This window comes from Spinacia oleracea, chromosome 6 (genome assembly GCF_020520425.1).
Source record: "Spinacia oleracea cultivar Varoflay chromosome 6, BTI_SOV_V1, whole genome shotgun sequence".
Taxonomy (NCBI): domain Eukaryota; kingdom Viridiplantae; phylum Streptophyta; class Magnoliopsida; order Caryophyllales; family Amaranthaceae; genus Spinacia; species Spinacia oleracea.
Genome location: NC_079492.1, coordinates 56,912,210 through 56,929,707, shown reverse-complemented (window position 1 = coordinate 56,929,707; position 17,498 = coordinate 56,912,210). Strand labels below are relative to the sequence as shown.

Below are 17,498 nucleotides of genomic sequence, written 5' to 3'. Positions count from 1 at the left end.
CTCGTTCCTCTTTGAGTGAGTGCCTCGATTATGGTGATGAAAATTTATTTGCTCCATTTTGCCTTGAAGTGCTTAAATCGATTCAAATTGAGGAAAAGAGTGAATGTGCCAACCAACAAGATTTTAAAGTGAATGAAGGATCTTATGTTGAGATTTCTTGTGCTTTATGTGATGTGAGTGAAGTTGTTTGTGAATCTTTTGTTCCCACTCCCTTCCCTCATTCCCCTTTCCGAAAGAAGAAACTCAACATTTATCCTTCATTTCCCATTTCTTTTCCCTTTTTGTCAAGACTCCCACCGCTTGAGGATTCTTTTTCCTCCATTGATCCTAATGATTCTCCTTACTCAAAGGAGCATGAAGAGGGGGAGTATTTCTTTTGTTTTTCGTTTTGATTTTTCTTATTTTTGGTTCCCTACCCCTTGTAGACATAGATTTGCATTCTACTTTGTGCTTGCATCTCATTTTACTCTTGCCTACTTGTTACTATTAGACATGTTTGCCATTACATATGACAAACTATTGCGATCGTTGTCGGGGTATTTACTAGAGGTAAGAAGCATCAAGCTAATGACGTAAAAAGAGCGCTTCTTAGGAGGCAACCCGTGGGTGTTGGCCACTTAGCCCATCTATACTAATTTTTCTTGATTTTTGAAGTTTTTGTGCCTCAAGCTATCTTGATGTGGAAATCTTTGCATCCATCTTTGCCATGTCCGGCTATTCTTCTTGGTGAGTTCGTTCGTTATTACGGTTCTTTGCGGGATTTGCACCCACGTCATCACCGGTAATATCCTTCTAACTCACATGCATTCTTTGGGTTGGGCATCTTTATTGCGGGGCCTTGGTTGGATGGGTAGCTGTTGAAGGAAATAATGCCCTTGGTCCAAGTATGCATTTAATGTTAAGTCTAATAAATGCGGTTCAGTATTAGTTAACAAGTTAATAATTCAGTGAGATCAAGTGAGCTGAATGCCTAGCTAGAGGCCGCTTCAGTTCAAGTGGAATTAATGATATTAATCCACAGCTTAATCTTGACTGAACCCGTAGGGTCACACAAATAGTACGTAAACGGATCAAGTATTTAATGGCATTAAATACTCCATCTATGGATATTCGGAATCGACGGATCTTGGTTTCGGTGGGAGCTAAGATCGTCAAAGGCAAACAATGAATACTCCGGAAACGATGATATTGCCGGACACGGAAATATGGATCGTATCGGAAATATAAATATTATCCAAGTCGTAGATGTTGCCAGAAACGGAAACATGGTACGTATCGGAAAATATTATCGGAAATGGAAATATTACCGGAATCGGAAATATTGCCGGAAACGGAAATATTGTCAGAATCGGAAATATTATCGGAATCGGAAAATAATTCCGGAAACGGAAATATGAAATATTTGTTCGAAACGGAAATTAATTCCGGAATCGGAAATATTAAATATCGTTCGTATCGGAAATGAATTCCGGAATCGGGAATTTAATCGGAAAGCATATCGTACGAATTAGCATCGGACGAGGCTTGCTAGACGAAGGCCCAGCACGAAGCCAGGCCAACGCCCAGCAAGCCACACGCATCCAACACGCCAAAGGCCTCGACCAGGCCCAGCGCAAGGCCAGGCCCAGCCAAGCCTTGGCGCGCGCAAGCTCAGCTATGGGCTGCGAGCATGGGCCTCAGCGTTGTGCGCCGTGCGTGGGCCGCAAGGCTTGCGCATGGGCGTGCGGTGCTTGTGCGCTGCTCGTGTGCGTGTTACACGAATCCTAATGCTATCGGAATTCGTCATATGATTAAATCCTAATCCTAATAGATAACGTTTATTTAATAGAGTCCTAGCAGGATTCTAATTAAACTAAATTAGTATTCTAATAGGATTATAAGTCCTTTTCCATAACTCTATAAATAGGTGCCTAGGGTCACAAATTTATACACAACATTGAAGTATTCAAAGGTAAGATTTTGAAGCAAAAATCAGCCAATCACTTGCAACCATTTTAGCCGAAAATCCAAGGAACCTTATCGAGTGATTTTTGTGTCAATTCCGCATGTAAAAGGCATTCTAAAATTTTGACAAAAAAATTTTACTCGGCCGAACCCAGAATTCCCAAATTCGAAACCTAACTATGACTTTTCGGAGGTTTTAGTTTTTCGAACGCAAAACTTTGTAAATTTAAGATGTTAAATTGAATATTTGCGATTCTTTTTTATAAATCTTGAGTTTTTAATTGACCTACAGTATATGTTTAACAAATTTGAATGCCTAGACTTGTTAATTATACAACCTAATTTGTAATTATGATTAATTTCTTGAAATTCGAATTGATTTTATTTTCATAATTAATTAATAATTTAATTAGGTATCCATGATTAAAAACCACCATAAAAATTGTTAATTTATGTTAAATTTTAAATTTTTATGACCTAGATTTGAATCCATGTTAATCGGAAATTAATTGATTAATAAATTTTCGATTTTTCGACCTAAAATTATGAAATTAATATGTTTTATTAATTTGTCGTTAATTTTGAATTAAAAATTTTAAATTTTTTTGAAAAACGCCCATAAATGTTGCACGCACAAAGCAATGGAAGCTACGTGTTACCCTTAAGGGGTGTTGTATAGTGCGGGCACGCGACGACGAGCAAGGGAGCTCGTCGCCCGTGCGGTACGAATGCAGCGAGCAACCAAGCATATGGCGCGCGCACGAGGCAAGGGAGCCTGGGCGTGTGTGCCGTGTGCTATGGGCGAAGGGCGATGGGTGTGGCACATGAAGAGGCGCGCGCGCGAGGGCGAGAGTTGGGTCGCCCAGCGATCGCTGCTCTGCGCACCAATGAGCGCTGCCTTGCCACGAGGGCTTGCTTGCGCCTAGCGAGCGAGCACTCCTTCGGTAGCTGCTGCGATGCATGCGGGCGAGCAGGCTGCGCGCAAGCGTGGCTTGGCTTGCTGCGTTTACGCGTGGCTGCTGCTGGGATGTGCCATGGGCGTGCGATCGGTCGTGCACACGATGGGGCTTGGGCGCAAGCCCAAGTGCTTTTCGTGTTACGATTGAGTCGTTTTGAATTTTAATTTGAAATTTTCAGTTCGGAAATAATTTTAATTAATTTTAAAATTAATAATTTAAATTGTTTTCTTGGGATTTAATTTTGAATATTATAATTATTATAAATTTCAATTTATAATAATTATTTTACTAAAATGAAACCTTGAATTAATTTAAATTCATTTAATTCAACTAAAAAATAAATTAAATAAATGGATTCGGTTATAAATTTATATGAGCTTTAAATTTTAATTAAATTTGTATGTTTACGGATAGACTAGAAATACATTTTTATGTTTAAAATTAGTAAAGAATATAAAGTTATTGGTTTAAGTAGGAGCAATTTTAGTCATAAACTCTTGATTAGGTGTACAAATCCTTTAAGGTTAAACAACTTGATTAGAATTAATAAGGACTGAATAATTGGTAGATTATTGGTGCCCTTGATTAATTGCTGCAAATATTTATGTGATGCATAACGTGTTTTACTAACCAGCTATGTGGGCCATTCATGATAATGAATGGGTGAATGGTATATATTGTATATGTACTGTTTTGCAGGTTATGAAGTTACTAGTATGGCCCAAATAGGATAGAAAATATGGTCTGCGTACCATTTATTTGAATGTAATTGGTCTAATGCACCAAAGTTTGTTTTTTCAATTCAAATATGGTCTGCGTACCATCAAATAGTTGTAATTAGTTTAATTATAGCTGATCCTGTTTGAAGAAAATGGCGCCTCCCACGGTGAAATTCAAGACGAAGTTTCCAACCATTTTCAAGGCGGACTTTGAAGTTGAAGCTTCAAGATGAAGTCGGGCCATACTAGATCACATTTATCTTATGCATGCTTTAAGTTATTTATTGCTTTTAAATATGTCTTAAATATGCATGAGATTGTGGCTTGGTTATGTTGCATGATTAAGGATTTTAGTTCACTTAAAATCTAACCAACATAGTAAGAGCCTTAAGTTCCAAACTTAAAAATTGAGTTAAAAGGTGCCATGCCAAAATAACACTTACTTGGATATCCTTTACATCAATCTAGTAATAGTTTTACGCTCAGCGAGGTGTTACTTATTGATCCTAAAGGGGTAAGGTACACAAATAATTGTGAGTACATGTTAGTTTTGGTGAAACTCAACGATATAAGTAAGGAGTCCTTTTATGTCGTGGAAAAATTGATAGGTTTACCTAATAAGCTCTTAGACGTACCTATTAACCAAGAGTAGTTTCTAGACTATTAGCAAAAGGCTTTTGCTTACCTAAAAGATTTTAGAATTGAGTCTAAATACATAATGTGCTTAATTCTTCAATGGGTTTTAGGGTCTTGGAATCATTTTATTCACACCTACCGGAACACATAACTTGAATAAAATGCTTAATGAACATTAAATTATGCATGTATGCTAGAATTTAAGTTTATTAAGAGAAACTGTGAATGATTATTTATTTGTTTATTCTTTTTCAATTGTAGTTTTAACTATAACAAACAACAATTCATTCAACATTCGATCAATTCTCGAAAAGGAGAAGTTGAACGGGAAAAACTTCCTTGACTGGCAAAGGAACTTACAAATAGTTCTTATGCAGGAAGAAAAGGAGTATGTCCTGGAAGAGGCGATGCCCGAAGCCGCGGGCGACGGGGTCACTCAGGCAGCCCTCAATCGTTGGATTGATGCCAACAAGGATGTGAAATGTCTAATGCTTGCAACCATGAGTGCAGATCTACAGAAAACGTTCATTAACTCAGATGCTTTCACGATAATCAGTGAGTTAAAGAACATGTTCCAAGATCTGGCTCGGGTCAAAAGATTCGAGACTCAAAGGCAAATTCTTGAGACCAAGCTTAAGAAAGGCGAGCCCGTAAGTCCACATGTTCTCAAAATGATTGGACTCATTGAGAATATGAGTCGGCTAGATCAGCAATTCTCTCAGGAAATGGTTGTAGACACCATCCTCCATTCTCTTCATAACGGGTATGATCAGTTCAAGCTGAACTACAGTATGAATAGTCTGGAAAAAACGCTCAGTGAGCTTCACGGTATGCCGAAGACCGCTGAAAAGACGCTCAAAAGTGATAAGAAAAATGTGCTTATGGTGCGTGGGGGCAAGTTCAAGAAATCTGGAAAGAAGAGGAATGCTAAGAAAGGTGCCAAGAAGGCCAGCCCGACTAAGCAAACTGGCGCCAAGTCTGAAAAGAGGAAGGTCAGTCAACCCACTTCTGAGTCCGAATGCTTCTACTGTAAGAAGAAGGGGCACTGGAAAAGAGATTACTTGAAGCAAAAGGAAGATTAGAAGAACAGAACAGTCGTTCCATCTTCAGGTATTTTCGTTATAGACTGTATACTTGCTAATTCAACTTCTTGGGTATTAGATACAGGTTGTGGCTCACACTTATGTTCCAATCCACAGGGACTAAGAAGAAGTAGAAAGTTAAGCAAGGGTGAAGTCGACCTACGAGTGGGAAATGGAGCACGGATTGCTGCATTAGCCGTAGGAACTTACTATTTGTCGTTGCCCTCCGGGCTAGTTTTGGAACTGGAAGAATGTTTCCATGTTCCAAGTCTTACTAAAAACATCATTTCAGTTTCTTGCTTAGATGCTAAGGGATTTTCCTTTTTAATAAAAGACAATAGTTGTTCGTTTTATTTTAAAGAGATGTTTTATGAATCTGCTAGATTAGTCAATGGACTTTATTTATTAGATCATGACAAACAAGTATATAACATAAATACCAAAAAGGCCAAAAAGGATGATTCAGATCTCACCTATCTGTGGCATTGTCGATTAGGCCATATAAACTTGAAACGCTTAGAAAGACTTCAAAGGGAAGGAATTCTAGAACCATTTGACTTAGAGGATTATGGTAAATGCGAATCATGTTTACTTGGCAAAATGACAAAGCAACCTTTCTCTAAAGTTGGAGAAAGAGCAACTGAACTATTGGGTTTAATCCATACAGATGTATGTGGACCAATGAGTACAAATGCTAGAGGTGGTTTCAGCTACTTTATCACTTTCACTGATGACTTCAGTAGATATGGTTATGTCTACCTAATGAAGCATAAGTTTGAATCCTTTGACAAATTCAAGGAATTTCAGAGTGAGGTAGAGAATCAATTAGGGAAGAAGATTAAGGCACTGCGGTCTGATAGAGGCGGTGAATATCTGAGCTATGAATTTGATGACCATATGAAAGAATATGGAATTCTATCAGAATGGACTCCTCCTGGAACACCACAATGGAACGGTGTGTCGGAACGGAGGAACAGAACCTTGCAAGACATGGTTAGATCAATGATAGGTCAGGACGAACTTCCAATAGAATTTTGGGGACATGCACTAAATACAGCTGCACTCACTATAAATAGAGCTCCGTCTAAAGCTGTTGAAAACACTCCATATGAGCTATGGTTTGGAAAACCTCCAAATGTGTCTTTTCTTAAGATTTGGGGATGTGAAGTATGCGTCAAACGATTAATTTCAGACAAACTTCTACAATACATCTGAGAACAAGGTTATTGTTGCTCGAGATGGTATCTTTTTGGAAAAGAATCACATTTCCAAAATGACAAGTGGGAGAAAAGTAGACCTCGAAGAAATTCGATTCGAACAACAAACTCTATAGAATGCTCAAGATGACATTCAGGATGAAACTCAGAGATCTTTAGAAGTATCTGGTAAGAATCATGGACAATCTAGAAATGTAACCCCGCGTAGGTCGCAAAGATATAGATCTCAACCGGAAAGGTACTTAGGTATTTTGACGAACGAGAGCTATGACGTTCTATTACTTGAAAGTGATGAACCTGCGACTTACAAACAAGCTATGACGACCCCTAGCTCCAAGCAATGGCATGAAGCCATGCAATCTGAATTAGACTCCATGTCTGAAAACCAAGTATGGGATTTGGTCGATTTGCCAGATGGCTACCAAGCCATAGGAAGCAAATGGGTTTTCAAACTGAAAAATGACAAGGATGGGAAACTTGAAGTTTTCAAAGCTAGATTGGTTGCAAAAGGTTAGAGGCAAGTCCACGGTGTGGATTACGATGAAACCTTTTCACCAGTTGCAATGCTAAAGTCTATTCAGATAATGTTAGCAATCGCTGCATATTACGATTACGAAATATGGCAGATGGATGTAAAAATCGGTTTCTTAAACGGCGTTTTAAGAATGCTAAAAGGGTATGCAAGCTTAAGAAATCAATCTACGGATTGAAGCAGGCATCAAGGAGCTGGAACATACGTTTTGATGAAGCAGTCAGTGACTTTGGTTTCATCAAGAACGCAGACGAATCTTGTGTATACAAGAAGGTCAGTGGGAGAAAAATTTCTTTTCTAGTACTTTGGTTTCATCAAAAATGACATTCCTATGTTGAACTCTGTCAAGATTTGGCTTGGGAAATGTTTTTCGATGAAGGATCTAGGAGAAGCACAGTACATACTGGGCATCAAGATTTACAGAGATAGATCTAAAAAGATGATTGGACTTAGTCAAAGCACTTATATCAATAAGGTGCTTAAAAGGTTCAAGATGGCAGACTCCAAGCGAGGCTACCTACCCATGTCTCATGGAATGACTCTACGCAAGACTCAGTGCCCAAAAACACTTGATGAGCGTAGACGAATGAATGGGATTCCATATGCATCATTGATTGGTTCAATAATGTATGCTATGATATGTACACGCCCGGATGTTGCGTATGCACTCAGTGCTACGAGAAGATACGAGTCAGACCCAGGAGAGGCACATTGGACTGCTGCCAAGAATATTCTGAAGTACCTGAAAAGGCACAAAGATGACTTCCTGGTCTATGGTGGAGATGATGAATTAATTGTTAAAGGCTATACGGACGCAAATTTCCAAACCGACAAGGATGATTTCAGATCACAGTCTGGGTTTGTCTTCTGCCTCAACGGAGGTGCAGTAAGCTGGAAAAGTGCTAAGCAAAGCACCATTGCGGATTCTACAACTGAAGCGGAGTACATTGCTGCACATTGATGAGCGACATTTATGTCGCCCTTAGCCTAGGATTTTATGTTAGTTTTTATGCTTTTTTATAGTTTTTATAGCTTTTTGTGTGAGATTTATAAGTTTTGTTCCATCTTGTGCTTTATAGGTGATCTTGATGAAAAATGATGGAAAACAAGTGAATTCGAGCCAAAACAGGGCTTGTGCGGTCGAGTGGCGTTTTGTGCGCCCGAATAGAGTAGTGCAAATGGAGTTCATGGAATTTCCAGTTTTGTGCGATCGAATGCCCTCTGTTGTTCGGTCGCACAGAATGGATTTCTGAGACAGAATGCCCCAAAATTGGAAAACGACCGCACAAGGCCTTATGTTCGACAGCACAGCATTTGTTCGACCGCACAACTTTTTGAGTTCGACCGCACAAAAGTTGTGCGCCCGATCAATTCTTCTTGTTCGACCGAATAGAGCTGCAAAGGAGACTTGAGCCAAAGAAACCCCATTCGACCGAACAGGATTTTACGTTCGGTCGCACAGGATGAAGGAACTGATCTTCGCTGTCTTCGCTCGCACAGGACTGCATTTGGTCGAACAAAGTCATTTACGTTCGGTCGCACAGTGGGTACGTGCGACCGAATCGCTGCGCGGGCTGCTTTTTTTCGAACTTTGGCTTCTATTTGGGGAAACTTAAAAATAGATTTTTCGATTTATTTTGTAGAGAGTAGAATTTTAGTTGATAATTGGAGATTCTAAAAGTAGATTTTCGGCAATTCTAGAGAGAGAAACTCTCCTTCATTTAAGCTTCAATTTGTAATCCTTCTTAACTCTTCTTCAATTTTGCAATTTAATTCTTAGTTTCTTAATTCTTGCTCTTGCTTTGTTGTTGATTGTTCTTCAATTCCTTAATTTTTTGAATTCTTGATTTCATTGATTGAAGTTACTTTGATTCTTAATTCCTAGTTGATTGTGCAATTGAATTCTTAAATTCTCTTCTCTTACTCCTTCAATTTCATGCTTGCTAACTTAGAATTAATGGATTGCTTAATTTCTAGAATGATTAGTGAGTAGATTTAGGTTAGGGAAAGGGGAGAATCTAAGGGCTTATTTAGGGGAAATTGATGATTGATTGTTGATTGATTCATGTGATAAAATATGATTTGATGATAGGACATCCATGCTAATTTATTGGTAGTTGCAAATGCTATTCGATTAGATTCACGTGGAACCATAGGCTAGGTTTGGCAAGAGATTGTGGGCCTATCTTGTGTGATCAAATGGCGGTGCCTATTATATGCTAGTTAGTTTAATCCAGGATTAGGCGAAAGCTCTTCCGTGGATTAGACGCTTAGCGTTCCCTATCCGAGAGGTGGCGGGTTCGTCTTTAGATGCCATTTTCCTAATCAGCATTTCGTTGCATGATCACCATTGCTAAATAGTTGAATTCATTTCCCTCGATTTCCCTAGCCTATCCCCGACTCCCTAACGTTTCCCTTTCTTGATTCAATTTAGCATAATTCTTCGTTTTTAGATTCTTAAAAGTGACAATTCAAAACCAAATCCTTGTTCGAACTAGATTGACTTTCAAACTCAATAACCACCGTTTCTTTGGGACGATCCCTTTGCTTACCACTAGCCGGTAGTTGAGTGGTTTTATAAATATTGTTTGCATAGGTTATTTTCTATCAACGACGGAAAATACACCTATCAAAATGGCGCCGTTGCCGGGGAACGGTCGTTGTTGTTGAGTTTAAGTTGAGACTAGCTCATCATTAGAAAATACAAAAAAAATTGCATTTTAGAATTCTTGCTTAGCTTTCTTTTCCTTGGCATTTCTCACGGTTTTCTTGAGTGTTTATGCTTGATAGGGGACGTGCTCGTCAAAGGATCCTCCATCCTCTTGACCTTGAATTGGAAAGGACTCTAAGGAGACTTAGGCGTGCTCGAACTAGCTCATCAAGTCATAATCGGTTTGAAGCTTTGAGTGTTGACAGGGAGCAAAAAGAGAGTGAGCAGGATTTTGAGACTATGGCGCTCCCGGTTAAGAATTTGGGAGTACCGGGCGCGTTTGCAGCTACATGCGGTATCCAAGCACCCACAACAAGTTCTAACAACTTCGAAATCAAACCCGCCTAGATTAATTTGGTGCAAAGCCACCATTTTTGCGGGAAGAGTAACGAATCACCTCATGAGCATCTCAAGCAGTTCAAGTACTATTGTGACACCATAAAGCATAATGGTGTTACATCGGACTATGTGAGGTTGACATTGTTTCGGTTCTCTCTCCTTGGGCAAGCAAGTGATTGGCTTGACAAGGAGGTCAAGCCCAACTCACTCCGCACTTGGAACGAGGTGACTAGTGCATTCTTGCACAAGTTTTACTCGCATGGGAAGACGGCGGAAATTCGCCACAAGATCCAATCCTTTGAGCAAAGGCGAGATGAGTCACTCTTCGAAGCTTGGGACCGTTTCAAGGAGTACCAAAGGGAATGCCCACACCATGGGATTCCTAAATGGTTGTTGCTCCAAACATTTTAGTTGGGGTTGAGTCCAAGTTCGAAGACAAGTCTTGATGCGGGCGCGGGAGGCCCCATTATGAATAAAACTGAGGATCAAATAGAGGAAAGCATTGAGGATGTAGTTCAAAACTACCAATCTTGGCATGTAGGCACAAGGAATTATGATGGGAAAGGTAGAAGTGAGGATGGTAAGGGTTCTGTGTACGCCATAGAGCAATCACGGATGATAGAGAAGCTTACCTCACGCTTGGAGAAGCTCGAAAATACACCAAGCCAATCGCCATCACCGTCTACAATCCCTCCTCCCTCGGCCACTCTTCTCTCTAAGGGGAAGGGCAGGGTTAGTTCTTATGGCTCAATGCCTCCGGGCACCTTCTTTTGTGAAAATTTCCAAGACTATAGTCATTCCCCCGATGCATGCCCCATAGTTCATATAAAGGAGAGTTTGATGTAGAGTGTGCTAATGCCATCAATGAGAGGTCTAGGAATGATAACCCTAACAATCCTAATTTTGCTAGGCAACCTAGAAGGCCCTCCATGTATGGTCCCCACCAAGGCTATGGCCAAGGAAGTGGGTATGATAGCCAAAATCGAGGTGGCTATAGAGCACAAGGCTATCAAAGCCAAGCGCCCTATGGTCATGCTCAAGGTTTTGGCAATCAAGGCCAATACAACCAAGGGGGTTATAATCCCAACCATCAAGGTGGAGGGGGTTATAACTAATCTTATGGGCACTTTAGGGGTGCCTCAAGTGGGGGTTATCCTTTCAACTCGGGAGTTCCTTATGGTGCATCTCAATTGCCACCTCCCGGATTCAATAGACCGAGGACCTTTGGCAACCAATATCAAGCAAACCTTAGTGGTTATGGCGTTGCACCTCCACCACTCCCGCCTCTCAAGTCTAATCTTGAGGCTCTCATGGAGTCATTTGTGGGGGCGCAAGCCAAGAAGAATGTCGAGTTTGAGGATGGATTCAAACAATCCAACACTCACTTAAAGATGATTGTGACCCAAGTAGCTCAACTTGCAAATACCTTTAGGGAACATCATGCGCATGCTAGTCTCCCACCCCAAAGTCATACTCCAAGGAAAATGAATGCCATAGTGACAAGGAGTGGGAAAATCTTAGATGATGTTCCTCGAGCTAGTAAGGCTTCTAAGCCTAATGGGAAGGATCAAGGGGGAGTCATTGAGTCTAGTGACAATGATTTGGTAGAAGAGGAGCCTCCCATCAATGATGTAGGTGAAACTCCTATACCAAAGGAGGCAACTCTCCTACCTCTCCCCACTCCTAAACTTCCCTATCCCCAAAGATTCATAAGGCACAAGTTGGACGTGCAATTCTCAAAATTCCTTGATGTTCTTCAAAATTTGCACATCACCCTCCCCTTTACGGAAGCATTGAAACAAATGCCTACCTACTCAAGATTTCTCAAGGAAATCTTGAGTGGGAAGCGGGATTGCGACATAAAGGAGACGGTGAACCTAACCGAGAATTGTAGTGCTATCATTCTCAACCAAATGCCACCCAGACTCAAGGACCCAGGTAATTTTTCTATCCCTTGTGCTATTAAGGAGCTTGAAATAAGCAATGCCTTATGTGATTTGGGTGCTAGCGTTAGTATACTACCTTATTCGGTGTTTGCCAAGCTTGACGTTGGAGATCTTGTCCCAACCAACATCACCTTGCAACTTGCCGACCGTTCGGTCAAGTATCCTATTGGCAAGGTTGAGGATGTTCCCCTAGTGGTTGGCGAGCTTACCTTCCTTGTGGATTTCGTTGTCTTGGACATTGATGAGGATGCCCATACCCCCATTATCTTGGGGAGGCCATTTTTGGCCACCGCGTGTGCTCTTATCGATGTGCAAGAAGGACTAATCACTTTGAAAGCGGGAGACGCCAATGCTAGTTTCAAGCTTGCAATTGATGAACATTGTTGCTCTAAAATGAAAAGTTGCATGAAAATTGACACTCTTGCTTGTATTGAGAACAACCACTCTTGTGCTAATTATTCTAACAATTTTCATGTTTCTAAGTGTGCTAATGAGCTTGCTAGGTCCTCTCTTGATGACAAGAATGTCCATGGAGTCCCAAAGGCGCTTGGAGATGAGCTTGAAGATGTTGTAACTATCCCCGAGATATTTGAAATGCATGTTGATGATGATAATGGAGCTAAACCCTCCAAAGTGTTTCATGGATCGGATAAGAAAGCCAAGAAGTCAGCTAAGAGTTCATCGAGTCCCGAGGAGGGGCATGTTGGTGGATTATTTGGTTTCCGCCTCTTGAATGGTGATGTCGGTAAGATCTTTGTGCCCAAAGGGGCAAAGAAATGCATGTTGACTAGTGTTGACCCAAGGTTAGTTGTCTTTGACCCCCCTTGACCTTTTGGGGGGGTCCGTCAAGCTAATGACGTTAAACGAGCGCTCCCGGGAGGCACCCCGCGGCTTCTATGCATTGTTTTGGTATGTTTCATCGCGGTGGGTTCACACTTTCCACCTTTTGCCTTACCCGTCTTTATCTTGGTGAGTTTGTTCGGGTTTTAACGGCTCTTTGCGGGACTTGCTCCCACGATAATTCCGGTAACATCCTTCTAACTCTATTGCATACTTTGGGGGACGGGCATACATCATGTTGGGGCATTTGGTTGGATGGGTAGCTGTGACCCTCCTTTTTTGGTTTTAGGCCGTGAGGACATGGCCTGATTCTAGCTTGGGGGGAGTTTTGTTGTGTGGTTGGCTACTTGTTGATGCTCATTGCTATGAATCATACCATTATGTGCTTGTTTCTTTGGTTTTAGATTGATTTAGTTTGATTTTAGTTTCTTTTCTTTTTGTTTGTTTTGTTTGTTTCTTTTTGTTTCCCTTTTTGGTGTGTTTTCTTATTTTCTTCCTTTTTCTTTTGTTTAGATTTCCTTTTTGTCAAGGCAAGTTTTTCTAGGTTTTCTTAGGCAATATTCTTGATTAGGGCATATACAATTGGAACTTGTAGATTAGAATGCTTTTATTCCTAATTGGTAGATTTTTACACGGTTCGTAATGTCTTGGGTCGAGTCTAGGATTTGGTGTCAAGAAAGTTGGTTGAACTATGGGTAGCATGTGTCATGAACTCTTGGCTTGTGGTAAGATGGTGTCGATTTCTCTAGTGATTTGAAGCCGGAGAGAATGGTATTTGCTCCCTTGTGAGGTTCATGCTCAAAAATAAGCCCAAACACATTTTCATATATTGAGTGGCATGGATCCTTAGCATTGACTTTCTTATCTCCCGAGTTTGACCATTTCCTTCCCGAGACCGCGACCGAACTACTTTAGGGGACGATAGAGGCATTTCTTTCGGTGACTATTTTTCTTTTTAGTTTAGGACTATTTTCTTATTTTTCTCATATGTTTTTGTTTGCATTTGCCCCTTTGCTAGCCATTTGAGCCTTGGCCCTTCATTTCTTATGAGAACATTACAAGCCTAATAGCCTTTGTTTTGTTTTCACCCTTAGAAGTGATAGTGAAGCTTAGAGTTATGATGCTTGTTGTTTTGGAGTAATTATGCAAAGTTGAGGAATGAATGTTGTTTGGTATGAATGGCAAAGTTTTGGAAGAATGTTGTATATAGTGGATAATTGTTGCAAAAGCAAAAAGAGAGTAAAGTTTTGAAAAAAAAGCCAAAAATAGAGAAAAAACAAGGCATGAAAAGTTTCATTTGAAACACAAAAAAAAGAGGAAAATCAAATCAAGGAAAAAACGCAAAAAAAAGTTGTAGTTTAGAATTGTTGTTGAATAAGCTCGGGGGTACCCCAAATAAGTGGTACGAGTTTGTGTTTGGTTCAAAATGCGTGAGTTTAGTTCTATCATTGCGCTTCACTTTAGGTATGAGCACCAAATGCCCAAATTTGTTCCGCGCGTTACCCCTAGCCTACGTTACGCCCTAAAAGCCCTCTTGACCATTTAGAGTTGAGTCATTGTCGATGGAGGGAGGATTTGGTCAAGCTTAAGGAACAAGGTTGTCATGCTAAGATGTCGGGTAGCCTAATGTTGATTTTCTGGCGCCTTCCTGGTGTCTTGAGACGCTATTCTCAAGGGTGGAGAAGATCTAGAGATTTGACGTGGTATGCCCGGATGTAGGGGGATTGACTAGTGCTTGCCCTTAGTTCACTTTGCTTGATGCTCGAATCTTTCCCTCGGTTTAGGACATTACTTAGCGTGTACTCATTTATTTGATTAGTAATATTAGTGTTCTTCTATACTTGTTCCATAATAAAGCCCGTCTTGAATTTTGTAGTTTAATTTCTTTTCTTCTCTTTTATTTTTTTCTTCTTTTATTTCTTTCTTTTCTTGGTTTGTGTTTTCCATTTTAGTCTTGCCTTGATTAGATTTGCTAGATTTTGATTTTGGTAAATTTTTTGAATCTGATTAGTTGCTCATTCTTCCTTAGTTGAGTTTAGTTTGCTAGAGACTAGCAAACGCTTAGCTTGGGGGAGTTTGATGAGCAACATTTATGTCGCTCTTAGCCTAGGATTTTATGTTAGTTTTTTATGCTTTTTTATAGTTTTTATAGCTTTTTGTGTGAGATTTATAAGTTTTGTTCCATCTTGTTCTTTATAGGTGATCTTGATGAAAAATGATGGAAAACAAGTGAATTCGAGCAAAAACAGGGCTTGTGTGGTCAAGTGGCATTTTGTGCGCCCGAATAGAGTAGTGCAAATGGAGTTCATGGAATTTCCAGTTTTGTGCAATCAAATGCCCTCTGTTGTTCGGTCGCACATAATGGATTTCTGAGACAGAATGCCCCAAATTTGGAAAACGACCGCACAAGGCCATATGTTCGACAGCAAAGCATTTGTTCGACCGCACAACTTTTTGAGTTCGACCGCAAAAAAGTTGTGCGCCCGATCAGTTCTTCTTGTTCGACCGAATAGAGCTGCAAAGGAGACTTGAGCCAAAGAAACCCCATTCGACCGAACAAGATTTTACGTTCGGTCGCACAGGACGAAGGAAATGATCTTCGTTGTCTTCGCTCGCACAGGACTGCATTTGGTCGAACAAAGTCATTTACGTTCGGTCGCACAGTGGGTACGTGCGACCGAATCGCTGCGCGGGCTACTTTTTTTCGAACTTTGGCTTCTATTTGGGAAAACTTTTAAATAGATTTTTCGATTTATTTTGTAGAGAGTAGAATTTTAGTTGATAATTGGAGATTCTAAAAGTAGATTTTCAACAATTCTAGAGAGAGAAACTCTCCATTCAAGCTTCAATTTGTAATCCTTCTTAACTCTTCTTCAATTTTACAATTTAATTCTTAGTTTCTTAATTCTTGCTCTTGCTTTGTTGTTGATTGTTCTTCAATTCCTTAATTTCTTGAATTCTTGATTTCATTGATTGAAGTTACTTTGATTCTTAATTCCTAGTTGATTGTGCAATTGAATTCTTAAATTCTCTTCTCTTACTCCTTCAATTTCATTCTTGCTAGCTTAGAATTAATGGATTGCTTAATTTCTAGAATGATTAGTGAGTAGATTTAGGTTAGGGAAAGGGAAAGGGGAGAATCTAGGGGCTTAATTAGGGGAAATTGATGATTGATTGTTGATTGATTCATGTGATTAAATATGATTTGATGATAGGACATCCATGCTAATTGATTGGTAGTTGCAAATGCTATTCGATTAGAATCACGTGGAACCATAGGCTAGGTTTGGCAAGAGATTGTGGGCCTATCTTGTGTGATCAAATGGCGGTGCCTATTATATGCTAGTTAGTTTAATCTAGGATTCGGCGAAAGCTCTTCCGTGGACTAGACGCTTAGCGTTCCCTATCCGAGAGGTGGCGGGTTCGTCTTTATATGCCATTTGCCTAATCACCATTTCGTTGCATGATCACCATTGTTAAATAGTTGAATTCATTTCCCCCGGTTTCCCTAGCCTATCCCCGACACCCTAACGTTTCCCTTTCTTGATTCAATTTATCATAATTCTTCGTTTTTAGATTCTTAAAAGTGACAATTCAAAACCAAATCCTTGTTCGAACTAGATTGACTTTCAAACTCAATAACCACCGTTTCTTTGGGACGATCCCTTTGCTTACCGCTAGCCGGTAGTTGAGTGGTTTTATAAATATTGTTTGCATAGGTTGTTTTCTATCAACGACGGAAAATACACCCATCACACATGAAGCGGCAAAGGAAGCTATATGGCTAAGGAAGTTCATAGGTGAACTTGGTGTAGTCCCCTCCATTAAAGGACCAATAGCCCTATATTGTGTTAATAACGGAGCTATTGCACAGGCAAAGGAGCCTAGACACCACCAAAGAGTCAAGCATGTACTTCGTAGATTTCACCTTCTACGAGAGTTCGTTGAAAGAAAAGAAGTCGAGATAAGCAAGATTGGAACTGATGACAACATCTCAGATCCATTGACTAAACCTCTGCCGCAGGCGAAGCACAACTCGCACACTGCAACAATGGGAATAAAGTATATTAGAGAATGGCTTTGATGTCTTTGTTTAATGTTTTAAAGTTTTAGAGTTTAATACTTTGTAAAACAATATTGGTTAATCATTCACAATAAATGAATAGAATTCATTTTTCCATTTAATTTGTGGTTTATTAAATGATTAGTCCCTTCAATTTGACGAAATATCCAAGATAGACTGTCAGGACCAGTCCTGTGACTAAGAAATGTCTATCAAGTGAACTTGAATGTCAAAAGTTGAAAATAGTCCCTGGTCGGAGTTTTCTATAAAGATGGACGCATAGAAAACGTTAGACGACTAGAATGCAAGATGACTAGTAGTTCTATTTCTTGAACTATGAGGACATGGCAATGTCGTAATCATTTGCATAGATACTTACTTTGGGATGACTAGTATCGGATAGACCTATGAAACTTTACTGTAAGAGATTAAAATCTTTCAAAAGTAAATTTCATTAAAATTATTAGACACTAATCCTCAATACCTAAGTGATTTGAGATTACTTGTTTGA

At 39.9% G+C, this 17,498-nt stretch overlaps 1 long non-coding RNA gene and 1 pseudogene across 1 annotated transcript in view; both read right to left on the bottom strand.

Annotated features, from left to right (window-relative positions):
• Window positions 1–17,498, bottom strand: part of LOC130463708 (uncharacterized) — a 69,591-nt gene that overhangs the window by 25,871 nt on the left and 26,222 nt on the right. The gene's annotated exons all lie outside the window — the stretch shown is intronic.
• LOC130464667 (uncharacterized) lies at window positions 10,418–10,518 on the bottom strand (annotated as a pseudogene).